The sequence below is a fragment of the Pinus tabuliformis genome, chromosome 2_2 (assembly GCF_031772625.1).
Source record: "Pinus tabuliformis cultivar Carrire ecotype Pingquan chromosome 2_2, CPIR1, whole genome shotgun sequence".
Classification (NCBI taxonomy): domain Eukaryota; kingdom Viridiplantae; phylum Streptophyta; class Pinopsida; order Pinales; family Pinaceae; genus Pinus; species Pinus tabuliformis.
Window position 1 is genome coordinate 974,145,828 of NC_142300.1, and position 9,387 is coordinate 974,155,214.

A 9,387-nucleotide genomic window follows, 5' to 3' on the forward strand; every position below is an offset into this window, starting at 1 on the left:
AACTACTTGGTCTCAGCACAATTAGTAAGGAAAAGCGCCACTTTCACCTAGATTGGGGGAAATATCTTCAAACTTGGCCCAGATTAGATCTTGAGAAGATGTGTTAGGGGGGATGAAGTCTTTGACATTCTCCTGACCTATCATGATGGGCCTTGTGGAGGTCATTTTGCAGCAAAGAGAACTGTCTTCAAGATATTGCAAGCAGGCTACTACTGGCCCACTCTTCATCAAGATGTGAAGAGATACACTAGCCAATGTGATCGGTGTCAAATAATTGGGAATCCTACTACAACGGATGAGATTCCCATGCAACCTCAAGTGACCTATGAGCCATTTGAGAAGTGGGGCATGGACTTTGTGGGTCCTATCAGCCCTCCATCAAAACAGAAACAATACATCATCATCTGCACTGATTACCTAACAAAGTGGGCAAAAACAAAAGCAATAAAAGCAACAACAGAGGAAAAAGTAGCTAAGTTTTTAAGAGAAAACATATCCTACAAGTTTGGATATCCAAGAGAATTGGTCATAGATCAAGGCAATTAGTTCACTTCCAATTTGGTTGAAGACTTGCTCACACATCATAAAATCGAGCACAAGACTTTCATCCCTTACCATCCACAAGCCAATGGGTAGGTGGAAGTCACTAACAGAGCTTTGGAAGGGATCCTGACAAAGGTAGTGAGTAGCAGTAGAAAAGGCTGGGCAGATAGATTAGTTGAGGCCACCTGGGCCTACAACACAACATGGAAGACCACTACAGGGTTCACACCCTATGAACTAGTCTATGGGAAGAAGGCTTTATTGTCAATAGAATTTTAATTCAATACACTAAGGATGGTAGCTCAATTGGACCTGGACCTCAACCATGCACAAAAGTAAAGATTACTCTAGCTCAATGGATTGGATGAACAAAGATGGCAGACCCTTCTCCACATAGAGGTAGTTCAGCTTCAGAGGAAGATATGGCATGACAAAAATATCAAGGAGAAGCAATTTCAAGAGGGAGATTTGGCACTACTCTATGATTCAAGATATAAAGACTTCAAAGGCAAGCTGAGGAAAAGATGGCTGGGACCCTACACTATGGAAAAATGAAATGACAATGGTTCAGTTCTAATCAAAACCATTGATGATGAACCCATCCCCATGCTTGTCAATGGACATCGGTTGAAAGTTTACAAGCGACCCCTCTCCAAGCGAGAGTTCATTGAAGATTTGAATAAGACAATGATGGTAGTGGAGCATGTCTTAGAATCCACTTCACCCATTCACTGAAGGAAAGGAAAAAAGGAAAAATAAGGACTCAAGTGAAAACCTCCATGAGGCGCTTGAGTCCCATCATTGGGTTGAAAACCTCTCCTCAGGTGGCCTAATGATGTCAAAAGAAAAAGAGAATAAGGTCCTTGGGTGAAAACCTCCCTTGAAGGTGCCCAGGGAAGGCAATTAGGGTGAAAACCTCCTTGAGGAACCCTAGTTGTTTACAAAAAAAAAAGGAAAAGGAAAGAAAAGAAAAAAAAATTGAATTTTAATGTGCATTGCAGGTTTGCAGGAGGACTACAGAGAGCAAGAGAAGATGCCACACACCCCTGAAATTCACACCAACACCTATCTTATCTCTTCCACACTCTTCTCCATCATTTTTGACATTTCTTTCACCCCACTATGCTTCCTTTTCAGAAACTGTGTGTTCTACAGGAGGCTTTGTGCTTTCTACACGAGGCTCCTGTAGGAATTACAGAGAGACAAAAATGAATATAAGAAGCAGTTCGAGGGACAGGGAAGCTTAAGGAAGAACATATAAACCCTCCTACAGTATTAAATCCTCATTTCCATCCATTCCACACCTGCATCACACCCCAATCATCATTTTTTCTTCCTGTACCAGAAAAACACAAGAAAAAACAATTTATAGTAAAAAGGAAAAAACAAAAATAAGAGAGGAAACAGAGCCTTAAATCTAACCTGCAGCTTACCTATTACCTCTCCATCTCCATCTTCATCTCTGGCATCATCCTCACAACTCCCAGCATAGAAAGAAGTTGAATAATCAAGGGGAGAAGCAGCTACAGGAGCTCCTATAGGAATTCCTGTAGCAGTTGATCCCATTAAAATGCAGCCATAGCAGCAAAAGAAGTGGAACCATGAGGATTGAAGGAGACGTCTAAAGCTCAGATCCAACCAAAGGATACCTACACAATACAAAAATCCACACATCGGCAAGCAGACATCATGCATCAAAGGAAATATACGCATGTAGCAGTAGAAAGGGCCAAAAAAACTCACAGCACATGCATCCGAATCACAAGTAAGTGACTAACCTACTTCTCTGTTTGCATTTGCGTAATTGAAAGATATGCATGAGCAATGAGATGGTTGAGGTCGAACAAGGAAGAGGTGGCCTATTAACTTGGCTACCTTCATCTAGTTGAGTGCACTCATCCAAAGATGTCACCCACACGTGTGCACAGTCAACTCAAGAGAGATGTCAAGGACAGGTAGTGGAGGGTGTGTAAACTCCGATAAAATGATGAGAAGTGATTGTAGGGAGAAGCCATGATGACAAGGGAGGTGGGGACCAACGGTCCAAATATGGAAATGTACATTTTTTCCAGCTCACCCCATCATCTGAAATATCCAAAAAGAGTAATAAGTACTCCTCCTCGAGCACTCAAACCACCTTTTCCTTCATTCCCTCCTCGTAAACTAAGTTGCAGCAGACTCCTTGTGCCCCCATAACCTTGAAAGCATCATTCTCCATCGATCTCTCCCATCCTCCTGCTCTCGACATTCTCTACAGAAGCACTTACAGGTTTTATAGGAGCACCTACAGGAAGTTCTATAGGAAGGGCAGTGAGCTGTTTTGAAGAAGAAAACACGGGCTTTTACAATGATTTCTAGCTGGAGGAGGTGGGTTCCATGCATATCCACCTTGATTATCATTATATGCACGAAATGATATCAATATAAGGAGGAATTAAGTCCAGAGAAGAAGGAGAAATATATAAAAATTTCTGCTTGTTTTCTTAAAAAAAAACATAGTTTTCCTCTGTTTTCCTATTTTCTTTAAAAATATTGTCTTCATCTCCACATTTGGTGTTCCAAAGGGGTATAAACACAATTACAGGAGGGTTCATGAGGAAGGAGCCCACTAATTCCACCAGGCTCCATGAACATCCCCAAGTAGTCGCCATATTCACAAGGGCAAATTGGATGAACTTTTTTGAGAAATTCCAAGGGTTTGATGAGGAAATTGCCCAAGAATTTGCCCTCTCTTTAGTCCCTCACTCACAAACACATGTCACTGTCACTTTTAGAGGTCTTTCCATGGAGATAAACCCTGAATTTATCAGTAGGGTTACTACTCTTCCTCTTGGATTACCTTGGAGCAAAGATGAAAAACCAATTGGATACGCTGCCAAGAAAAACTTCTTCCAAAACAATGAAACCCCTGTAGATGATAAAAATGGCATTCGAAGGGCTAGCATACCATACCTTTGGGATGATTTTAGTTACCAAATCATCAAATACATTTCCTATGAAGGGAGGTACAACGTAGTGTATGGTTACCATTTTAGAATCCTTCATGAACTAAGATATGGCATGGAAACTCGAACACCCCAGAAACTCAGCATCGCCTATTTCCTCCTATAGTCCCTCATAGACTCCAGCATTAAGGTTAAGGCAGGGAATTTACATCAGCTACCTCACCATGGGCTAATCAAAATCTTAGTGGAAGAAGACCTCCATACATTCAAAGTCTCTATAACATGGGAAGTCTTTTGAAACATGACAACAAAAGATGACATAAAGGCCCTCACCTATGATATCAGTCCTTCTAACATTGAGGAGAAGGAGAAAAAAGGGGGAGAAGGTGAAGTAGCTCATTACTCAGTAGGACAAGAAAGGGAGGAAGAAACTAAGATAGAAGAGGAGAAGGGTGAAGAAACGAAGCAAACAAAGAAAGAAAAATAGACAAAGGGAGGACAAAAAGAGGTAGCAGAGGCAAAACAAAGAGAAGGGTCCCTTGAGACTCTGGAAAGGGAGGAAATAGCTACCCTCACTACCCTGAGCACACTAATTAAGCCAAAAGAAAAGAGAAAAAGCTAGACCTCCATGTATTTCAAAGCCAGGAAAAGCACAAGGATCAAAATAGGGAAACCCTAACCATCTTCAACAGTGCCAATTACAATTGAAGATTCATCCTTTGTCAAAGAGGAAGAATCTCCTCTTAAAAAACCTATGAAATATGAAAGAGGGACTCCTATATCTTCCACCTTGAAGGAGAAAGTGCAACTACAGGACGCAAAAGCAGTCCTACATAAGGCTCAGACAGTTCAACAGGAGACACTGTCAAAATTACAGGAGACCCAACAGCTTCAGAAAAGAATATAGGAACAACCAAAGGGGAAGGAGGAAGCTACAAAGCTACAAGAACTTGATCACCAGCCCAACCTTGCCTCCTATTACCATCTTCTTGAAGGAGGTAGGATAATTCCACAAACATTTGCAATTCCACTATTCTTTGAATTAGTAAAGGAAAGAATAAGAACACATCGGTGGATGAAAATAGCCAAATCCAAGGGAGTTGAGGATGTTGGCCATATGGAAAATAAACTTAGAGAAATGGGTGGAGAGTTAAGCACAGTCAGACATAGAGAAGCAATTGAACGAAGCCAACTGGAAACTGAAAATGAATTGCTAAGGTGGCAGCTAAAGGAGAAGGAACCCCAATTGGCATGCATGACTAGCTTATCCATGGAGGCATTGCAGTGTAGAACACCAGCAAAATCCAATGGCTTATATCTCAAGTACCGATGGCTACAATTTCAGATCAAGACTTTCTCACAAAGATGCACAATGCGTTTTCAAGATTATAGGCAGTTTATGGACCTATGTGACCAAAGCATAGCAGAAGATAAGGTAAAGATGGGAGAATTTTACCTGCATAATATGGCCCTCACAAAAATAAATGTGTGGGATCCCAATTCTAGGCTATGGGACCTACAACTAATGGCCATGGCCTCATGGAGGAACCATGAAGAGTTGAGGGTAACAGAAGTAAAAAGGTTGATGATAAGAGAGTAGAATGAGCCATTAATGATCAGAGCTGAGCTGTTAGGTCCCATGTCACTCATCAGCACACACCAGATGCTTGCTAATAATCCTCAGATTGCGCCTAGATATATAAGTGATCAAGCACAAGCCTTTGTACATTTTGAGGACATGGAAAGGCTACTTGGGGATGACTATGTGCATGCATGCATGAGGAGATGGAACACCTTACCACATAGTCTGAAGATCAGGGATTATCATTCCCCCATGAGGATGAAGGAGGCACTAAGGAGAGTGTCAATGTACAAGCACTCCATGCAGAGGCTGCAGGTCAACTGGATTGGCCTCAAATTGAGCCCCCCACTGTCGTTAGGCATGCTGGAAGGAAGAACAAAAGAAGAAGAGAAGAAGCAGTGGGAAGAGATAGACAGGAAAGTAGGCTTATATGTCTAGGAAGAGGAAACAACATCAAAAGCTTTGGATGCTAGAGAGGCCACGAGGGCGATAAAAGGTGAGCAGGTGGACTAAGTTGCTCAGAGCATTAGCAACACCTTCAATAGGGGGGTGACGATGAGCCCCATAAATGGGTGATTATATGGGCTCATTTTACCTCCTAACATATTCAAATCAACCATTCTCTTAGCTTATTGTATCTTTTTTTTATTATACTTATGCTTATGGAATGAGTTGAGTTAGTTATGATGCCATGTGGTCTAATATGTGTTTAATGCAGCTTATTGTTGAATTCGAGGATAAAGTCAAAGATTCAGTTGACAAATGGAAGAAATAACTCGAAGTGGAAAAAGGAGAGGACTTATGGGAGGGAATCCCCCTCATTTATTACTCCGCACTTCGAATTCCCCTTCATTCAGCTCGGAGCACAGACAACCAAATCAATGCACTAGGAGGCAGCCGGGCAATTGGAGGAAAACTGATGATTATCTCGAGTTTTGGGAGCCAAGCCTCCCTGATTTTAAGGAAGATGTTGATAGCTTCAGTAGTATAAGTAGAGAGTATTAGGGCCCCACTAAGGTCAGATTTTTTTTGGATTTTTGTTGGCTATTTGCTTATGTAAACTTTGCTCAACTTCGAGCTTATTATCTTGACAATTCAGGTAACCTTGTTATTGTGTTGAGAATAAAGATGGAATCCTTTTTGAGTTAGCACTGAGTTACCTCAGAGGGCTAAATCTCTTTTTTTAGGGCCCAATCCAAGTAGTCAAGCTCCTCTTCATTTGTATTTATATGCTTTGTTTCAGTTTGTAGATTATCTGTTGTTTGATGTATCTCTTTCATGGTTAAGAATAGGTTGTTTTTTATGATTTAGGAGTTTTCTTCCATTTCTTCCTTCTATAGCAGGTCAAGCAGTGATAAAAAGAAGATTCAAAAGGCTAGAAATAGTGCCTTGGCGTCTCTTCCTCCCTTTGGGACCATGAATTGAGGCAAAGACCCTCTTGCTGCCCAAAAACACTGATTTTCCTCATTCATGGGACTTCTAGTGTTTGTAGTTTGTTAGAAGGTTAATGCTTTTCTTTAGATTTTTCCCACTAGGCTCACTTCTTTATTTGCAATAATTCTTCTTCCATGCTTTCATTCTTGTAGCATTTCTCATCATTTGCTTTCATAAATCATAGTTTAGACTAGCTTGATGCAAAATTATGTTTTTCCAAATGCGATTGAGTGTCAGTTCTTTTGTAGCAGATTTGTTCTAACAACAGGACATCGTATCATCCATCACATCCTCTCTTTGATCCATTCCCTACAGGTCACCCAAAGCTCACCTCAAATCTACCTTAGTTTTATGCATTTTTCCATCAAGCTTCTTCCTCTCTGCTTGAGCAAGCCCAATCATCTTTCTCTCTCTTTGTGATTCTTGATAGACCTTAGGCACCTTAACACCTCATTCCAACCTTCATCCACCTATTCCACCCATTCTCATACCCTCAAAACCATGAAAACTGCTCTCGGCCTCCTGTAAACCTCTTGTAGATCCCATGTGTCCTCTTGTAGATTTTCCTATAGACTTTCTTTTGAAGTATGAGTGTGGGAAAAGCCACTAGAGGGCCACCTGAGACCATATAGGACCCATCCACACCATCCTACATCCTCTCATGTCCCAAAGACACCCTTTAACACAACTTGTTCGCTTCCACCTTCACACACATAAGATACATGCATATAAAACTCACATAAAAACACAGAAATCCAAAAATAGCTTGAGTAGATATTGTTTACTTCTTGAAATAGCTTGAGTGGATGTTGTTTACTTCCTTGAGTAGGTAATGGCATTCATTTCATGGTTTTCATAGTTCTTTCTGCAAAAGTAGGATTAGTTGGTTCATTAGGGTTTACTAGGTTCGCTTTTCATTTCAGTCTTTCTCCTTTTTGCAATTAGAGTAGCCTATTTAGAGTAATTTCTTCTTTCATCACATATAGAGCTTCTTATAGAATCCATAGAAGTTGGCTTGAGCTCCTAGTGATCTTGCATTGGCTGACCAAGTGACAAGCTTGAGTAAGAACTAGTAATTGTGCATACAGCACCATCGCTTCCAAGTTTGTTACGAACTACCGGGTTGATAAGGGTAAAGTAGGCAGCCCAGGAGTTGCAACATTATTGTTGCAATACTGGTGCTCACCAATATATTAGAATTATGAGACAAAGTGCAACAAATTTCACTCGCACAAAAAGTAACAGAAATTAAGATGGATGGTTTAAAGAAAGACGTAGAATCTAAGATGGACGTTTCAAAGAAAGGAGTAGAAGCTAAGATGGATGGTTTAAAGAAAGGTGTAGAAGCTAAGATGAATGATGTGGAATCTAATATGGACACCATCAAATCTAATATGGATGGCATGGAAGCTAATATGGATGATTTAAAGAAAGGCATGGAAGATTTGTAGGCAAATTTGAAGACAGATTTGACAAAGGTTCTACAAGAAATGCTTACTAATCGTGAAAGGGTATGAAGGGGAACTCATGATGAAAACAAAATAAGTGTTAATCATGATTTAATAGACTCTAACATTGGATCGAAGAACCACCATGTTCCAAAGATCGATATGAGGAAGTTTGATGGCAAGGGTCCTACAACATGGATACTACAGATGGAGCAATTTTTCGATTTCCATAATGTGAAAAACACACAAAAGCTACGGATTGCAACTTTATATTTAGAACCAAATCCGTTTCTATGGTATTGATGGGTTTTCTCTCGTAAACAAATTTTCACTTGGGCTATTTTTATGAATGAAATGATAGCACATTATGAGGATACAAAAAGCAACACTTTTTTTAGCCAATTGATAAATCTCAAAAAAAATTGTTCAATGATGGAGCACATTGAGGACTTCCAAAAATTGAATATAAGGGTAAAAGATATTCTAGAGGAGCATACGATTGATGTGTTCATTGGGAATTTAAAAGATAACATCCAACATGAGGTTCACCTTTGGGAACCAGATTCATTGGACAAGGCATTCAGGTTGGCAAGAAAATTAGAAAGCAAAATTATGGCAATAAGGAAGCCTACCACTCACAATCATAAAAATGGAAGTGTTATTGCCCCTAGCCATCCACAACCTACAAGGTTTACACCACAAGAATTCGAAGATAAAAGAGAAAAAGGGCTTTGTTACAGTTGTGATAGAAAATACACTAAAGGTCATAAGTGTGTAGAGAAGAAATTATTTCACATGGATTTTGAAGAGGAGGAAGAAAAGGAATAAGAAAGGTCCAAAGAAGAATATATACACCAGGAACAAACCCTAGAAAAAAAGAATATAATCCAACCATATCTTGAAATGCATTAGTTGTAATTACCACTCCTCAAACTATCAAGATAGAAGGGCATATCAAGAAGAAACAGGTAATCTATGTGTTGATTGATTTGGGAAGTACCCATAATTTTACCCATTGTAAGATAGCCAAAGATTTGAATTAATTCCTATATCTAGCACTAGAGTGTCAACTGATGGTTGCAAGTGGAGGAAACATAAATTGCTCAAGAAAGTGCCATAATATCAAGCTATCGATGGGAGAACATGTATTTAATAGCCCAATTCTTTCCATTCCAATGGGTGGTGCTCATGTTGTACTAGGAGTCCAGTGGCTACAATCCTTGGGTACAATAGCTTTTAATTTTCAAGAAATTTTCATGAAATTCTCCTCAGAAGGAAAGGAATTTGAATTAAGAGGTATCGCAAGGAAACTGGGAAAGATAATTAGCTCTAATGGAATGACAAAGATTCTAAAGAAGGAACAACGAGGCATAATTGCATAATTATGTTCACTAGAGGTTCCCACATCAAAATCATCCATTTCTCCAGATAACCA